Source organism: Sus scrofa, chromosome X (genome assembly GCF_054392235.1).
Source record: "Sus scrofa isolate SSC_HxYL_T2T_F1_AM1 chromosome X, Sscrofa_HxYL_maternal_Yorkshire_Landrace_v2.0, whole genome shotgun sequence".
NCBI lineage: Eukaryota > Metazoa > Chordata > Mammalia > Artiodactyla > Suidae > Sus > Sus scrofa.
The window spans coordinates 71,214,486-71,234,204 of NC_139401.1; the positions used below are offsets into that span (position 1 = coordinate 71,214,486).

The 19,719-nt window shown below is 38.3% G+C and overlaps 1 pseudogene; it reads left to right on the plus strand.

Annotated features, from left to right (window-relative positions):
* Nucleotides 1-8,869: 8,869 nt before the first annotated feature.
* On the plus strand, nucleotides 8,870-10,460 carry LOC100625414 (RAC-alpha serine/threonine-protein kinase pseudogene; annotated as a pseudogene).
* The last annotated feature ends 9,259 nt before the right edge of the window (nucleotides 10,461-19,719 follow it).

Sequence of the window (19,719 nt, forward strand, 5' to 3'; positions counted from 1 at the left end):
AAGAGATAATAGCTGAAAACTTTCCTAATATGGGAAAGGAAACATTCCCCAAAGTTGAGGAAGCACAGAGAATCCCATACAGGATAAACCCAAGGTGAAACACAGCAAGACACATAATAATCAAACTGACCAAAATTAAATACAAAGAAAAAATATCAAAAGCAATAAGGGAAAATCAACAAATAATATACAAGGGAACCCCAATAAGGATATCAGTTGATTTCTCAGCAAGCCAGAAGGGAGTGGCAAGATATATTTAGGGTAATAAAGGAGAGGAAACTAGAACCAAGAATACTCTACCCAACAAGGCTTTCATTCAGATAAAACAAAAAAAATCAAAAGCTTTATGGATAAGCAAAAGCTAAGAGAATTCATCACCACCAAATCAGTTTTACAACAAATTCTAAAAGAGCTTCTCTAGGTTGAAAAGGCCACAACTAGAAACAAGAAAATTATGAATGGGAAAGATTACCAGTAAAGGCAAACAGAAGGTAAAGATAGGAAATCATTCACACACAAACAGGTATCAAAACCAGTCATAACTAAAGAAGAGTGAAAATACAGGATATTGAAAATGCAGTTGAATTGAGAGAGTAGCAACTTAAAACAATTTTGCGTATATATATATATATATATATATATATATATATATATATATAATGCTAGATCAAAACCCCATAGGAACCACAAACCAAAAAATAACAATAGACACACACATTAAGAAAATCCACCAAAACACAACATTAAAGATAGTTATCAAATCACAAGAGAACAAAAAAAAATAATGGGAAGGGAAAAGTCCAACATGGGCAAAACACAAATAATTAAGAAACTGGCAATGACCACACATATATCAATAATTACCTTGAATGTAAATGGGTTAAATGCTCCAACCAAATGATATAGACTGGATGAATGGATGTAGAAACAAGACCCATATATACACTGTCAATAAGAGACCCCTTTCAGATTTAGGGACATACACAGACTGAAAGTAAGAGGGTGGAAAAAGATATTCCACGCTCATATTTCTTTTGAGTCCATGGAAATCAAAAGAAAGAGGGAGGAGTTCCCATCATGGCTCAGTGGTTAACAAATCTGACTAGGAACCTTGAGGTTGCAGGTTCAATCCATGGCCTTGCTCAGTGGGTTAAGGATCCAGCATTGCCGTGAGCTGTGGAGTAGGTTGCAGACACTACTCAGATCCTGCATTGCTGTGGCTCTGGCGTAGGCTGTCAGCTACAGCTCTGATTAGACCCCTAGCCTGGGAACCTCCATATGCCATGGGAGTGGCCCTAGAAAAGGCAGAAAGACAAAAAGAAAAAAAAAGAAAGAGGGAGTAGCAATACTTATATCAGACAAAATTGACTTTAAGATAAGATTACAAGAGACAAAGAAGGACATTATATAATGATCAAACAATCAATCCAAGAAGGTGTAGCAATTGTAAACGTATATGTACCCAACATAGGAACACATTATATAAGACAATTGCTAACAGAAATAAAAGGAAAAGTGACAGTAACACAATAAAAGTGGGGGATTTTCACACATCACTTACATCAATGGACACATCATCCAAACAGAAAATTAATTTTTAAAAAACCACAGGCCTTAAATGATGCATTAAGAGAGAAAGATTTAATTGAAATTTATAAAATGTTTCATCCAAAAGCAGAAGACTACACATTCCTCTCAAGTACACAAGGAATATTCTCCAGAATAAATCACATCTTGAGCCACAATACAAGCCTCAGTTAATTTAAGAAAACTGAAATCATATCTAGAATTTTTTTCTGAACAAGACACTATGAGACTAGAAATCAAGCACAAGAAAAATAATGAAGAAAAGAGAAACACATGGAGGCTAAACAATATGCTGCTAAACACCCAGTGGATCAATGAAGAAGTCAAAGAGGAAGTCAAAAATAGCTAAAGAAAAATGACAACAAAGATCCAAAACCTATAGGACATGGAAAAAGCAGTTCCAAGAATGAAAGAAGTTTGTAGCAATACAATCTTACCTCAGGAAACAAGAAAAATCCAAAATAAACAACCTAAACTTACACCTAAAACAACTAGAGAAAGAAGAACAAACAAAACCCAAAGTTAGTAGAAGGAAAAAAATCATAAAGATCAGAGCAGAAATAAATAAAATACAGATGAAGAAAACAATAGAAAAGATCAATGAAACTAGAAGCTGATTCTTTGAAAAGATCAACAAAATTAGCAAACCTTCAGCCAGACTCCTCAAGAAAAAAGATGCTTCCAATCAACAAAATTATTAATGAAAAAGGAGAAAATACAACTGACACAACAGAAATAAAAAGGATCATAAGAGACAAGCAACTGTATGCCAATAAAGTGGACAATTTTAGAAGGGATGGACAAATTCTTAGAAAAGTAAAAACCTTCCAGGATTGAAACAGTAAGAAATATAAAATATGGATAGATAAATTACAAGTACTGATTAAAACTGTGATTAAAAAACTTCTAAAATAGCAAAAGCCTATGATCAGATGGCTTCACAGGCAAATTCTATTAAACATTTAGAAAAGAGTTACCAACAATCCTTCAGAAAATCTTCCAAAAAATTGCAGAGGAAAGAATATTCTCAAGCTCATTCTATGAGCCCACCATCACCCTGATACAAAAATCAAAAAAAAAAGATACCACAAAAAAGAAAACTATAGGCCAATATCATTAATGAGCATAGATGTAAAAATATTCAGCAAAATATTAGCAAACTAAATCCAACATTGTATTAAAGGATCATACTCCATGATCAAGTAGGATTTATCCCAGGGATGCAAGGATTTTTCTTTATATGAAAATTAATCAATGTTATGCACTACATTAATAAATTGAAGAATAAAAACCATATGATCATCTCAATAGATGCTGAAAAATCTTTTGACAAAATTCAACACACATTTTTAATTTAAAAAAAAAAGCTCTAGAAAGTGGGCATAGAGGAAACCTACCTCAACATCCATTTAAATTCCCTATATGACAAACTCACAGCTAACATCATTTTCAATGGTGAAACACTGAAAGCATTTCTGCTAGGATCAGGAACAAGAGGAGGTTGTCCACTCTCGCCATTCTTATTCAATATAGTTTTGGAAGTCGTAGCTATGGCAATCAGAAAATAAATGAAATAAAGGGAATCCAAATTGGAAAAGAAGTAAAACTGTCACTATTTACAGATGACATGAAACTACATATTGAAAACCCTAAAGATGCTACCAGAAAACTACTAAAGATCATCAATGAATTCAGTAAAGTTGCAGGATACAAAATTAATACACAGACATCTCCTACTTCCTATACCCTAACAATGAAAGATCAGGAAGATAAATTAAGGAAAGAATTCCATTTATCATCACATCAAAAAGGATAAAATGCCCATGAGTAAACCCACCTAAAGAGGTACTCTGAAAACTATAAGATACCAATGAAGGAAATCAAAGATGACACAAACAGTTGGAAAGATATACCATATTCTTGGATTGGAAGAATCAATACAGTTCAAATGACAATACTACTCAAGGTAATCTACAGATTTAGTGCAATCCCTAATAAATTACCAATTATATTTTTCACAGAACCAAAAGTTTTTTTTTTGTCTTTTTGCCTGTTCTAGGGCCACTCCCATGGCATATGAAGGTTCCCAGGCTAGGGGTCTAATCAGAGCTGTAGACGCTGGCCTACACCAGAGCCACAGCAATGCAGGATCCGAGCCATGTCTGCAACCTACACCACAACTCACAGCAACACCAGATCCTTAACCCACTGAGCAAGGCCAGGGATCAAACCCACAACCTCATGGATCCTAGTCAGATTTGTTAACCACTGAGCCATGATGGGAACTCCAAAAAAGTTTTTTAAATTTGTATGGAAACACAAAACACCCCTAACGGCAAAGGCAACCTTGAGAAAGAAAAGCAGAGATGGAAGAATCCAGCTACCTGACTTCAGACCACACTACAAAGCTACAGTTATCAAAACAGTATGGTACTGGAACAAAAACAGAAACATAGATAAGTGGAACAGCATAGAAAGCCCAAAAATAAATCCATGTGCCAATTAAACTATGACAAAGGAGGCAAGAATGTACAATGGAGAAAAGACAGTCACTTCAATAAGTGGTGCTGGAATATTGGACAGCTATGTAAAAGCATGAAATTAAAACATTCTGTAGCATCCTACACAAAATAAACTCAAAATGGATTAAATACTTAAACATAATTCTGGATACTATAAAACTCTTGGAGGAAAACATAGGCAGAACACTCACTCTTTGCCATAAATCGTAGTAATATCTTTTCTGATCCACATCCTAGCATAATGAAAATAAAAATAAAAATAAACAAATGGCACCTAATTAAACTTAAAAGTTTTTGCACAGGAAACCATAAACAAAACTCAAAAACAACTTAGAGAATGGGAGAAAATATTTTCAAATGAAGTGACCAACAAGGGATTAATTTCCAAAATATACAAACATCTCATACAGCTTTAAACAAAAAAAAAAAAAACAAAAGTGATCAGAAGATCTAAACAGACATTTCTCCAAAGACAGACAGATGGCCAAAAAACATATGAAAAGATGCTCAACATCACTAATTGTTAAAGAAATGCAAATCAAAACTACAAAGACATATCACCTCACACATCATCAAAAAGTTTACAAACAAGAAACTCTGAAGAGGATTTCCCTTCAAGGCTCAATGGTTAATGAATCCAACTAGTATCCATGAGGACATGGGTTCAATCCCTGGCCTCTCTCAGTGGTTTAAGGATCTGGCATTGCCATGAGCTGTAGGTTAGGTCACAGATGTGGCTTGGATCCCATGTTACTGTGGCTTTGGTAGAGGCCAGCAGATATAGCTCCAATTCAACCCCTATCCTGAGAACCTCCATATGCCATGGGTGCAGCCCTAAAAAGACAAAGAAAAAAAAGAAATGCTGGTAAGGGTGTAGAGAAAAGATAAAACTCCTACAATGTTGGGAATGTAAGCTGGTGCAACCACTATGGAGAATGGTGTGGTGGTTCCTTTAAAAACTAAATATAGATGTGTGACTGGATGACTATGCTGTGCAATAGAAAACTGGCAGAAGACTGTAAACAAACTATAATGGAAAATACAAAAATCATTTAAAATATCAGGAACAAAACTAAACATAGAACTACCATATGATCCAGCACTCTCACTGCTGGGCATATACCTGGAGAAAACCATAGTTTTAAAAGATGCATGCACTCCAATGTTCATTGCATCACTATTTACAATAACCAAGATGTGGATGCAGCCTAAATGTCCAGTAACAGAAGACTGGACAAAGAAAATGTGGTACATGTAAACAATGGAACATTACTCAGCCATAAAAAAAGAATGAAATAATGCCATTTTCGGCAACATCAATGGACATAGAAATTATCATAATAAGTGAAGTCAGACAGAGAAAGCCAAATATCATATGAGATCACTAATATATGAAATCTAATAAAAGTGATACAAAGGAACTTATTTACAAAACAGAAATGGACTCACAGAGGTCAAAATCAAACTTATGGTTACCAAAAGGGAAACATTGGGGGGGAGGGATAAATTAAGAAGTTGGGATTAACACATACACACTACTATATATAAAATAGATAACCACTGAGCCATGACGGGAATTCCAGTTAATGAATCCGACTGTGAACCATGAGGTTGCAGGAAAAGGTGACTGGTCCAAGGTAGGAGAGATTTGAGGCACTTTAACTTAAATTCACCCCACCCTTCTTCCCAGCACAGTGGCTGTGTTGAAGATGCCAGTCTGCATTCAAGTTTAGTTTCTGGAATTACATAGTGGACCTTGTTCACAAAGAATTTTTTTTCAATTTTGACCTCTCTGAAAATGAGTTTGTTATATTCTAGAGGTCAGACAGTAATTTCTAGCCTTGCCTATCTTAGGAAGTTATGCTGTGCATTTTTTTTTTTTTGGCATACCATGTTTAATTTGTTCTTTGTACCTTTGGAGTTTTCTGAGAAATTGAGCAGTAATGCAACAACTTTTTAAAATACATTTTAATAATTTTTAAAAAGGAATTGAGTAAGACACTTGATTTGTTTCATGTCACTACTCTTTCACAGAATAATGTGGAGAGCTTTCCTTGAAAACATATAAAAGCAAAGCTGCTGCCACTGGAGATAAAAGATTACATTTGGACAAACTATATAATGAAAATCTGGGAGGAAAAGCTAGAGGGTTACTTTGGGGAATAAGGACATTGATTATAAGAGAAATGCAAATCAAAACTACCATGAGATACCACCTCACACCAGTCAGAATGGCCATCATTAATCAGTCCACAAATAACAAGTGCTGGAGGGGCTGTGGAGAAAAGGGAACCCTCCTGCACTGCTGGTGGGAATGTAAACTGGTACAGCCACTATGGAGAACAGTTTGGAGATACCTTAGAAATCTATACATAGAACTTCCATATGACCCTGCAATCCCACTCTTGGGCATCTATCTGGACAAAGCTCTACTTAAAAGAGACACGTGCACCCGCATGTTCATTGCAGCACTATTCACAATAGCCAAGACATGGAAACAATCCAAATGTCCATCAATAGATGATTGGATTCGGAAGAGTGGTATATATACACAATGGAATACTACTCAGCCATAAAAAAGAATGACATAATGCCATTTGCAGTAACATGGATGGAACTAGAGAATCTCATACTGAGTGAAATTAGAAAGACAAAGACAAATACCATATGATATCACTTATAACTGGAATCTAATATCCAGGACAAATGAACATCTCCTCAGAAAAGAAAATCATGGACTTGGAGAAGAGACTTGTGGCTGCCTGATGGGAGGGGGAGGGAGTGGGAGGGATCGGGAGCTTGGGCTTATCAGACACAACTTAGAATAGATTTACAAGGAGATCCTGCTGAATAGCATTGAGAACTATGTCTAGATACTCATGTTGCAACAGAAGAAAGGCTGGGGGAAAAACTGTAATTGTAATGTATACATGTAAGGATAACCTGACCCCCTTGCTGTACAGTGGGAAAATAAAAAAAAAAAAAAAAGCTCTCAGGTTCTATCAACCTGACAGATCTGACACAGTTGAACCACTAGAGGGAGAATGTAGATTTGGGGTTTGGCTGGTAGACACCATAGATCCTCCCCTCTGCTCAGCATAGAGTTAGTAGAGAAAAAATCCCAGCTCTAAGCTTCTTTCTGGTGAGGGGAAGAATTGATCCATGAGTCCAGTGCCCCAACTTCTTCAGAGCTGCCCAAAGGATTGTCATCTGTCTTACTAGTCTTGGAGCTCTGATGAGTCTGGTATAGTCTAGCCACCTGGAGAGAATGGATATGGTGGTTTGGGGCTAATGAATGCCATAGCTTCACCCTCATACCCCCATTTGAAACAGAGTAATCAAACAAAATCAAAGGCTCATATTATTTATCGCTGTGGCAGTGTTGTAGGCTGGCAGCTACAGCTCTGATTCGACCCCTAGCCTGGGAACTTCCATATGCCATGGTTGTGGCCCTAAGAAGACCCCAAAAAATCTGATTCTTTCTAGGAAAAGAAAGAGAGAGTAGAGACACTAAGAGCCTCCAGCTGAGATTGATGAGAGAGGGTCTTCTCTGGTATAAGGCCATGAAGATTGGGAGAAGTACCTACTTTGTCTAATGAACAGACACCAACACAAAGAGTTTAAGAAAATGAATAATTAGGAAAAATATATTCCAAAACACTGGAGTAAAATAAATCTCTAGAAACCAGCCCTAATGAAATGGAATAATGTAACTTAGCTGACAGAAAATTCAAAATGACTGTTGAAAAGAAGTTTGCTGAGATGAAAATGAATAATGCATGAACAAAGAGAAAATTTCAACAAAGAATTAGAAAACATTCTTACAATATCAAAGAGAAATCATGGAGCTGAATTAAAATTTTCATTGGAGAGGTTTAAGAGCAGACCAAATCAACCAGAAGAAATGATTATCAAACTCAAAGAAAGGTTCTTGAAAATAATTCAGTCAGAGGAGTAAAAAGAAATAAAATGAAAAATAATGAATAAAACTTCATTATGATACATTGTCAAACAAACCAATAAATGCATTATGGGTATCCCAGAAAGTAAAGAGTAAAAAGACCAGAAAGCTTATTCAAAGAAATAATAGCTGAAAGCTTCCCAGATCTACATAAGGAAATGGACATCCAGATACAAGAAGTCCAAAGAAAAACAATCATATAAAAGCAAAGATATCCACACCAAGACACAACATAATAAAATTGTCAAAGTCCAAGAAAAACAAAATTTTGAAAGAAGCAAGAGAAAAGCAACTTGTCATGTACATATTTTTCAGCAGAAACTTTGCACATTAAAAGGGAGTATGATGGCATATTCAAAGTGCTAAAAGAAAAAACTTCCAATCAATTATGTATACTTAGAAAACTGTCCCTCAAAAGTAAGAACAAGAGTTAATATATAAAGAGCTCATACAACTCAATATCAAAAAACAAACAAGCTAGAGCAGCCAGCACAGCCCGAAGGAATGAGCCAGCAGCCGCTCATGAGCTCTGGGTCTGGGGGCACATGAGGCCTGCTGGGATGCAGAGGTGGGTGCCTGAGGCTGCAGCCCAGCTAGGTCTGCACTCCCACTGGACTCCACACCTGAGGCTGTAGGCTGCCAGCTGGGCTCAGAAGACCCTGCTGAGAGCAATGTGTGAGTGGGGTCTGGGCTGCACCAGACCACGAGAGCCCCAGTGTCCTGAATGATGTGGCCATCACGAAGGAGGGCTGGCTGCACAAACAAGACTTGTTCCCTCCTAAAGCTCTGTGATTCCCACATGAGCTAGCCAATAGCCCCACCACTTGTCAAGTGAATCCTTCAGTGAGCGTGTCCCTCTGCCCACCTCAGGATCCCACAGGCTGCTGGGAGGTGGAGCCTCAGATGCAGGGGAGTACATCAAAACCTGGCTGCCCCAGTACTTCCTCCCAAAGAATGACACACCTTCATCAGCTACAAGGAGTGGCTGCAGGACATGGAGCAGCGGGAGTCTCCCCTCAACTACTTCTCTGGCTCAATGCCAGCTGATGAAGACTAAGCAGTCACAGCCCAACACCATCATCTGCTGCCTACAGTGGACCATGGCCATCCAGCACATATTTCATGTGGAGATGTCCAAGGAGTGGAAGGAGTGGACGACTACCATCCAGATGGTGGCTGACGAGCTCAAGCAGCAGGGGGAAGAGATGATGGACTTCCAGTCGGGCTGTCCCAGCAAGGACTTGTGGGCAGAGGAGATGGAGTTGTCCCTGTATAAGCCCAAACACCTCGTGACCATGAACGAGTTTGAGTACCTGAAGCTGCTGGGCAAAGGTACCTTCAGGAAGGTGATCCTGGCAAAGGAGGAGGCCACCAGCAGCTACTACACCATGAAGATCCTGAAGAAAGAGGTAATTGTGGCCAGGGACGAGGTGGCCCACATGCTCACAGAGAACTGCATCCTCTAGAACTTCCAGCACCCCTTCCAGATGGCCCTGAAGTGCTCCTTCCAGACCTACGATTGCCTGTGCTTCATCATGGAGTATGCCAACAGGGATGAGCTCTTCTTCCACCTGTCCTGGGAGCAGGTGTTCCCTGAAGATGGGGGCCAGCTTCTATGGTGCTGAGATTGTGTCAGCCCTGGACTACTTGCACTCTGAGAAGGATATGGTGCACCAGGACCTCAAGCTGGAGAACCTCATGCTGGACAAGGACAGGCACATCAAGATCATTGACTTCAGGCTCTGCAAGGAGGGCATCAAGGATAGTGCCACCATGAAGACATTCTGTGGGATGCCGGAGTACCTGGTCACCGAGGTGTAGGAGGACAACAACTATGGCCAGGCAGTTGTCTGGTGGGGTGTGGGTGTGGTCATGTATGAGATAATGTGCAGCCACCTGCCTTTTCTACAACCAGGACCATGAGAAGCTCTTCAAACTCATTCTCATGAAGGAGATCCGCTTTCCGTGCATGCTCAGCCTTGAGGCCAAGTCTCTGCTCCAAGGATGCCAAGGAGATCATGCAGCACCATTTCTTCACCAGCATCTTGTGGCAGGATGTGTACAAGAAGAAGCTCAGCCCACCTTTTAAGCCTCAGGTCACATCTGAGACAGACACTAGGTACTTTGACGAGGAGTTCACAGCCCAGATGATCACCACCACGCCACCTGACCAAGACAATAGCATAGAGGGCGTGGACAGGCAGCAGAGGCCTCACTTCCCCCAGTTCTCCAGCCGGGCCATACTCATGGTCGCTGCCCTGGGCAGCTGTGCTCTCCGCACGATGGCTTTGAAGGAAGAGAGGAAGCCTCACTCTGACAATCCGTATTTAATGGTTTTTTTTTCTGGGTGCATTTGGGTGGAACTAGGGATGAGAGGCTTGGTACTATAGCAGGGCTTCCCACTTGGGGGTGGCCTCCCCACCCCCACCATCCAGGTCAGGAGGAAAATGTCCTGCAGTTTTTCCTAATTTATTCATCCAGTTTTCCAGATGAGGCCATGTGCCATATGCTCTCGGGCCAGATGGACTCCTCCCCGCTGTCCTGGCCACACTGACATGGGCCCCAGAAACAAGCTGGCCCAGGTATGCTGGCCTGGGCCCTCACTGAGGCTGGAGGAGAGTGGCCCCTGCCATGAGGCTGGGCCAGGTCTGCCCATGACAGTGGTGCCAGGTGAAATCCTGCTTTGTTAGCCTGTTCGCATGCATTCTGGAGGTTTAATCTCAGAAGAAAGCCCTCTTTCTGCCCCTGACCCTTGGAACCATCACTCCTGATGGCTGCCCTGGTTAGCATTTGTCCTTAGAAGCTTCACTCTCCCACTGTGGCCCAGGTCCTGTGCCACACCCTTTGGAGAGGCCATTGCTCGGCCCTCCACACCTCTGGCCAGATACTATGCTGCACCATGGTGTTTTTTTTTTATTCAACTTCAGTATTTTTACTATTATGAGACCTTCCTCCAAATTCTTCAATAAAAGTTGCTTTTCAAACAAAACAAAACAAAACAAAACAAAAAACCTGATTTTAAAATAGGCAGAAGATCTGAATAGACAGTTCTCCAAAGAATTTATACAGATGGCCAATGGGCACATGAAAAGATGCTCAGTATCGCTAACTGTTAGAGATGCAAATCAAAACAGCAATGAGATATCACCTTATACCAGGTTATCATCAAAAAATATACATGTAGGAGTTCCTTTGTGGCCTAGTGGTTAAAGAATCCAGCATTTTCAGTGCTGTGACTCAGGTCAATGCTGTAACATCAGTTTGATCCCTGGCCTGGGAAATTCTGCATGCCATGGGCATGTAACAAGTAACAAATGTTGGAGAGGATGTGGAGAAAAGGGAACACTTGTATAGTGTTAGTGGGAATGTAAAATTTTTCAGCCACTGTGAAAACAATATGCAGGTTTCTCAAAAAGCTAAAAATAGAACTACTATATGACCCAGAAATTCCACAACTGGATATGTGTCTGAAGAAAAGGAAAACACTAATTTGAAAAGATATATGCACCCCAATGTTTGCAGCAGCATTATTTACAATAGCTAAGATATGGAAGCAACCTAAGTGGTCATCAACAGATAAATGGATAAGGAGGATGTGGAACATATATACAATAGACTATTATTCAGCCATAAAAAAGTATGAATTTCTGCAATTTGCAAAAACATGGAAGGACCTAGAGATTATGCCTATTAAAATGAGTCAAAGACAAATACTATATGATACACATATGTGGGATCTAAAAATACAGGGAAGAAGTGGGATGGATGGGGAGTTTGGGGTTGGTAGATGCAAACTATTACATCTAGAATGGATAAGCAATGTATAGCACAGGGAACCATATCCAGTCTCTTGGGATAGACCATAATGAAAGATAACATGAGAAAAAGAATATATATATATACACACACACACACACATATATATATACACATACATATATACACACATATACATATATACACATATATATATACACATATATACACATATATATACATATATACATATACGTAAATGTATGTATACGTATATATATGCATATATATACACATATATACACATATACACATACATATATACACACATTCACTATGGTCACATAGTGTATAGTGGGTCACTGCTATACAGCATAAGTTGACACACTATTGTAAATCAACTATACTTTAAAAAATTTTTAAAGGAGAAACAAAATGAAAAATCAACCAAAGGAATGGTTAATCAAACCATATATCTGATAAAGTTTTAATATCTAAAATATATTTTAAATACTCATGCAATTCAATAGCAAAAACATATATAAAAATAATCCAATATTTTAAATGCACAAAGGGTCTGCATAGACATTTTCCAGGTATGTGAAAAATTTCTCAATGTCACTAATCATAAGGGAACTACAAAACAAAACTATAATCAGATATAATCTCAAACCTATTAGAATGACTATTATAAAAAAGATAAGAGATAACAAATGCTGGTGAGAATATGTAGAAAAGGAAACACACACTGTTGGTGGGATTGGCTTACATTGCTGTAGCCAATATGAAAAACAGTATTGAGGTTCCACAAAAAAAATTTTAAATAGTACAACCTTATGATCCAGGAAATCCACTTCTGGCAATATATTAAAAGGAAATGGAAATACTTTGTCTAAGAGTATTAACAGCATATTAATAGCAGAATTATTTATAATAGCCAAGATATGGAAACAACCCAAGTGTTCATTGAGGAATGAATGTATAAAGAAGTTTTGGTATTTTATATATATATATATATTTTGTGTGTGTGTGTATATATATATATAGAAATAATATATAGCTATAAAAAGGAAGGAAATCCTGCTATTGGTGACAACATGAATGGACCTTCAGAATATTGTGCTAAGTAAAATGAGTCAGAAAAGAAAAAGACAAATACTGTATGACCTCCCTTTTGTGTGGAATCTTTAAAATAACTCATAGAAAAATAAATTATATTTATGGTTACAAGAGATGGGAGTGGAGGGGTAGAAGAATTGGATGAAAAGTGGCTCAAAGGGGAGTTCTCATTGTGGCACAGTGGAAACAAACCTGACTATATCAGTGAGGACATGGGTTCAATCCCTCGTGTCACTCAGTGGGTTAAGTATCCAGCATTGTCAAGAGCTGTGGTATAGATCACAGATGTGGCTGAGACCCTGAGCTGCTGAGGCTATAGAATAGACCTGCAGCTGCAGCTCTGACTTGACTCCTAGCCTGGGAACTTCCATATGCCACAGGTGTTGCCCTAGAAATCAAAACAAAAAAAAAAAAAGAAAAAAGAAAGAAAGTGGCTCAAAAGTACAAATTTCCAGTTGATAAATAAGTACTGGGAATGCAATCTACAACATGATGACTAGAGTTAACAATGATGTACAGTATACTTTAAAATTGTTAAGAGAGTAGAAGTTAAGTGTTCTCATCACAAGGGAAAAATATTATTTTTTCTTATTTTTGTTTCTATATGAGATGTTGTACATTAACTAAACTTGTGGTAATCATTTCACAATATATAAAAATCAAGTATTTATGCTGTACACATTGAAATTACACAGTGTTCTATTCTATCTCAATAAAAATGGAATAAACTTTTTAAAGAAGCAAAACTTGAAAATTCACAATTATGCGAAAATTAATGCAATTTTAAACAAAAATTGGGTCAGGAGTTCCCGTCGTGGCACAGTGGTTAACGAATCCGACTAGGAACCATGAGGTTGCGGGTTCGGTCCCTGCCCTTGCTCAGTGGGTTAAGGATCCAGCGTTGCTGTGAGCTGTGGTGTAGGTTGCAGATGCGGCTTGGATCCCGCGGTGCTGTGGCTCTGGCGTAGGCCGATGGCTACAGCTCCAATTCGACCCCTAGCCTGGGAACCTACATATGCCATGGAAGCAGCCCAAGAAATAGCTAAAAAGACAAAAAAAAAAATGGGTCAAAGAAAAACTCAAAAAGGAAATTTTAAAATATCTCAAAGCAAATGAAAATGAAACATATCAAAACATGATGTGGGAATTCCCATTGTGGCTCATTGAGATAGGAATCCAACTAGTATCCATGAGGATGCAGGTTTGATCCCTGGCCTCGGTGGGTTAAGGATTCAGCATTTCTGCAAGCTGTGGCATAGGTCATAGATGTGGCTTGGACATGGCATTGCTCTGGCTGTGGTTTAGGCTAGTAGCTGCAGTTTCAATTCAACCCCTAGCCTGGGAACTTCCACATGTCACAGATGCAGCCCTAAAAAAAACAAAGAAGAAAAAAAATTATGAAGTGCAGCAAAGATAGCACTGTGAGTGAAATTCATAATGATAAGAATCTATATTAAAAGAGACATCTCAAATGTGCAACCTATCTTTACATCTCAATGAGCTAGAAAAATAACAAACTCAGCCCAAAAGTAACAGAAGGAAGGAAATAATAAACATTAGAGCAGAAATAAACAAGATATAAGACAGAAAAACAATAGGAGAAAATCAATGAAATTGAGTTGATTTTTAAAAAGATTAAAAAATACTGATAAAACTTTAGTCAACTAAGAAAAAAAGAAGAATCAGATAAACCAAAATGAAAGAAGACAACTGCCACAGAAATATGAAAAAAATGAAGCCACTATAAACAGTTACACACCAACAAACTGAATAATATAGATGAATAGGCAAATTCCTAGAAATATAAATCCACCAAGACTGAATCTTTTTCTTTCTTTTTTTTTTTTTTTTTTTTTGTCCTTTCATGACCACACCTGCAGCATATGGAAGTTCCTGGGATAGGGATCAATTTGGAGCTGCAGCTGCAGGCCTATGCCTTAGCCACAGCAATGCCAGATCCAAGCCACATCTGTGACCTACACAGAAGTTTGTGGTAATGCTGGATCCTTAACCCACTGAGTGAGGTCAGGGATCAAACCCACATCCTCATGGATACTAGTCAGGTTCTCAACACTGGGCCAGAAAGGGAATTCCCACCAAGACTGATTCTTGAAGAAATAGAATATCTGAACAGATCCACAACTAGTATGGAGGTCAAATCAAGTAATCAAAAACTTCACAACAAAGAAAAGCCCAGGACTACATGGCTTCACTGTGAATTTTAATGCTCATATAAAGAGAAATTAACACCTACCCTTCTCAAACTCTTTCCCCCAAATTGAAGAGGATGGAACACTTTCAAACTCATGACAGCAGCATTTCCCTGTTACCAAAGAAGGCAAAGATATTAAACCAAAATAAAAATACAGGCCAATATCCCTGATGACTATAGAAGCAAAATTCTCAACATAGGCACATCATCACTGTGAATTCCACATTTACAGGGGAAAAAAAGGAAAATATCACATGATTGTCTCAATAGATGCTCCCAAAAAACAATTTGACAAAATTCAACATTCTTTCATGAAAAAACTCTCAACAAACTAAGAGTTAGAAGCACCCCAATACAATAAAGATCATTTATAATAAGCCCATAATTAACATCACACACAATGGTGAGAATCTGAAAGCTCTTCCTCAAACATTAGGGACAAGGAAAATATGCTGAAACAAATTGGGATGACATATCATGTTCTTAGATTGGAAGACACTATTGTTTAAATTTTTATACTACCCAAAGCAATTTACAGATTATTGCAATCCTTATCAAAATCCCCATGGCATATTTCCACAGAAATAGAAAAAAAATGATTCTACAATAAATATGATACCACAAAGTACCACAGCCAAATCAATCCTAAAAAAATAAGAACAAGGACAGAGACCTCACACCTCCTGATTAAAAATTATATGACACTACAATCATTAAAACAATATGCTACTTATATAAAGACAGGTTTATACATCAGTGCAACAGAATAGAGAGCCTAGAAATAAACCCACATATACAGTCACCTGTTCTTTGACAAGAGTTCCAAGAATACACAATGGAGAAGAGTAGTCTCTTCCACAAATGATATCCACAGGGAACAGGATTAAGGTGGTGGAATAGAAGGACTAGAGCTCAACTTCTCTCCTAAAAACAACATTCACAACTAAAGACTGAACAATCTCCACCCAAACGGACCAGAAACCATAAAAATGATATCCTACAACAGAAGAAAAATAGGAGGACACATCAAGAGGTAGGAGCAGCAATTTTGTGATATAAACAACCCCATACCTCCCAGCTTGGAAGCCCCATAGACTGGAAACTCACTGGTTCACAGAGACTCACCTACAGGAGTGAGAGTTCTGAGCCCCACATCAAACCCTCACATGTGGGGATCTGGCGCTTGGAGAAAGAGCCCCTGGAGCATCTGGCATTGAAGGCCAGTGGGGCTTGTGTGCAGGGACTCCACAGGACTGGGGGAAATGGAAACCCCATTCTTAAAAGGCACACACAGATTTTCACATGCACTGGGTCCCAGGGCAGAGCGAGGTCTCCATAGGAATCTGGGTCAAACCTGACTGCAGTTCTTGGAGGACCTCCTGGGAAAACAGGGGTGAATGTGGCTTGTTGTGAGGGAAGGACATTGAAGGCAAAGCTCTAGGGAATATTCAGCAGCCATGCCATTCTCTTGAGGGGGCCATTTTGGGATAATCTGGCCCCACCCATCAGCCAGCCACTGATAAGCCCCAGGGCAAACAACAATCCAGCTGGGATCATAGCCCCACCCCTCAGTAAACAGGCTACCTAGAGACTCCTCAGGCACAGAGCTGCCTCTAATCCCATCCAGAGACTAAGCCCCACCCACCAGAGGGATTAGAATCAGCTCCACCTACGAGTGGTCAGGCATCAGCCCCTCCCAGCAGGAAGCCTACAGCAAGCCCCCATACCAACTTCAGCCACAAGGGGGGCAGACACCAGAAGCAAGAGAGGCTACAACTCTATTATCTGTAAAAAGGTCATCATGCCAAAAACCTATCAAAATGAAAAGACAGAGAGCTATAACTCAGATAAGGGAGAAAGGAAAAACCCCAGAAAATCAGCTAAGTGAGGAGGAGATTCTTAGCCTCCAGGAAAAAGACTTTAGACTGTTGATGCTGAAGATGATGCAAGACATTGGAAATAAACTGGAGGCAAAGATGGATAATTTACAGGAAACACTGAGCAAAGAGATACAAGATATAAAACTTAAACAAGAACAGATGCAAAATACAATAACTGAAATTAAAAATTCACTAGAAGCAGCCAACAGCAGAATACAGGAGGCAGAAGAACAAATAAGTGAGGTGGAAGACAGACTAGAAGAAATTACGGATACAGAACAGAAAAGAGAAAAAAGATTAAAAAAAATGAAGAGAGTCTCAGGAAACTCTGGGACAATATTAAACGCACCAACATCCATATCATAGGGGTGCCAGGAGAAGAGAGAGAAGAGACAGAAAAAATATTCCAAGAGATAATAGCCGAAAACTTCCCTAACATGGGAAAAGCACCACTCACTCAAATCCAGCAAATACAACGAGTACCATATAAAATAAACCCAAGGAGGAACACCCAGAGACACATATTAATCAACCTGACCAAAATTAAAGACAAAGAGAAAATCTTGAAAGCAGCTAGGGAAAAGAAACAAGTGACATACAAGGGAACCCCAATAAGGTTATCGGCAGATTTTTCAGCTGAAACTCTGCAGGCCCCAAGGGAGTGGCATGATATACTTAACATGATGAAAGGGAAAAACCTCCAACCAAGAATACTCTACCCAGCAAGGCTCTCATTCAGATTTGAGGGAGAAATCAAAACCTTCACAGATAAGCAAAAACTGTGAGAATTCAGCAACACTAAACCAGCCTTACAACAAATACTAAAGGAACTTCTCTAAGCAGAAAAGAAAAGACAGAGCAGGAAACAAAAATTCCACAAATGACAAGGCTCACCAGTAAAGGTACATATACAGTAAAGATACGAAATCATCCATGCACAATTATACCATCAAAATCAGAAATCATGAGAAGAGGAGGGTACAAATGCAGGACACTGGAGATGAACTTTCAATTAAGAGAGCAACAACTTAAAACAATTTTGTATATATATACACTCTTATATCAAAACTTCAGAAGAACTGCAAACCAAAAATCTACAATTGATACACAAACAAGGAATCTCTGGAGAAGAAATATATCTCATAGTAAATAAGTGCATAATCCACCAAGAAGGGGGTCATTTGACATCATTCTTGGAATGATGAAGTCTTCTTAGATCTGATTCTGATTTCCTATCCATCAAAGAACTTATGATAATTATAATTAAATAATTCCACTGTACAATTAAATAATACAGTTCTACAATTGTATTATTAATAACCATTTCTCTCCATGGTACAATGTAAGGTCTATAATGTCTTATCACATCACCTAGAATGGTGTAATGCCCATATTGAAGAATCAATAAGATGTAACAAATTGTGAGGACATATTTATATAGTTACACTGCTTTTTAACCAATTTATGCATTTTATATCTTACTTTTTTTCATAGGGTATATTATTTTTGTTATTCTTTCCAGTTAAGTTATTCTTTTTATTATGCTATATAAAATATTTAATGGTAAAAAAGACATATTTGTATCGTTGATTTCACAGAACGTTTTGCCTGTGTTCTCTTCTAGGAGTTTGATGATGTCTTGTCTTACTTTTAAGTCTTTAAGCCATTTAAGTTAATTTTTGTGCATGGTGTGAGAGTGCATTTCAGTTTCATTGATTTGCATATGGCTGTCCAGTTTCCCAGCACCACTTATTGAAAACACTGTCTTTTTCCAATTTTATATTCTTGCCTCCTCTGTCATAGATTGATTGACCCTAGGTGTCTGGGCTTATGTCTGGGTTCTCTATTCTCTTCCCTTGGTCTGTCTGTCTGTTTTGGTACCAGTACCACACTGTCTTGATCACTATGGCTTTGTAATATTGCCTGAAGTCTGGGAGAGAGAAGCCTCCTGCTTGGTTTTTTCCCTCAGTATTTCTTTGGCAATTCTGGATCTTTTATGGTTCCACATAAATTTTTGGATTGTTATAGTTCTGTGAAAAATATCATGGGTAATTTCATCAGGATTACATTAAACTTGTAGATTGCTTTGGGTAGTATGGCCATTTTTACAACATTAATTTATCCAACCCAGGAAGGAACATGGAATATCTTTCCATTTCTTTACATCTTGTTTAATTTCCCTGATTAATGTTTTATAGTTCTCAGCATATAAGACTTTCACCTCCTCAGTCAGGTTTATTCCCAGGTATTTTATTTTGTTGCTATGATTTTAAAATGTATTTTTGTATTCCTTTTCTAAAATCTCATTGTTAGTATACAGAAATGCAACCTATTTCTGAATGTTAATCTTGTGTCCTGCTATTTTTCTGAATTCATTGATCAGTTCAAGTAGTTTTTGTGTAGAGTCCTTAGGGTTTTCTATATATAGTGTCATGTCATCTGCATAGAGTGAAAATGTTACTCCTTCTCTTCTAACTTGGACATATTTTATTTTTTTTTTTTGTTTGTTGGATATCTATAGCTAGGACTTCCAATACTATGTTGAATAATATTGGTGAGAGTTAACATCCATTTCTTGTTGCAGATTTTAGTGGGAAGGCTTTCAGCTTTTCTCCATTGAGTATTTTATTTGCTGTGGGTTTGTCACAAATGGCTTTTATTATGTTAAGGTATGTCCCTTTA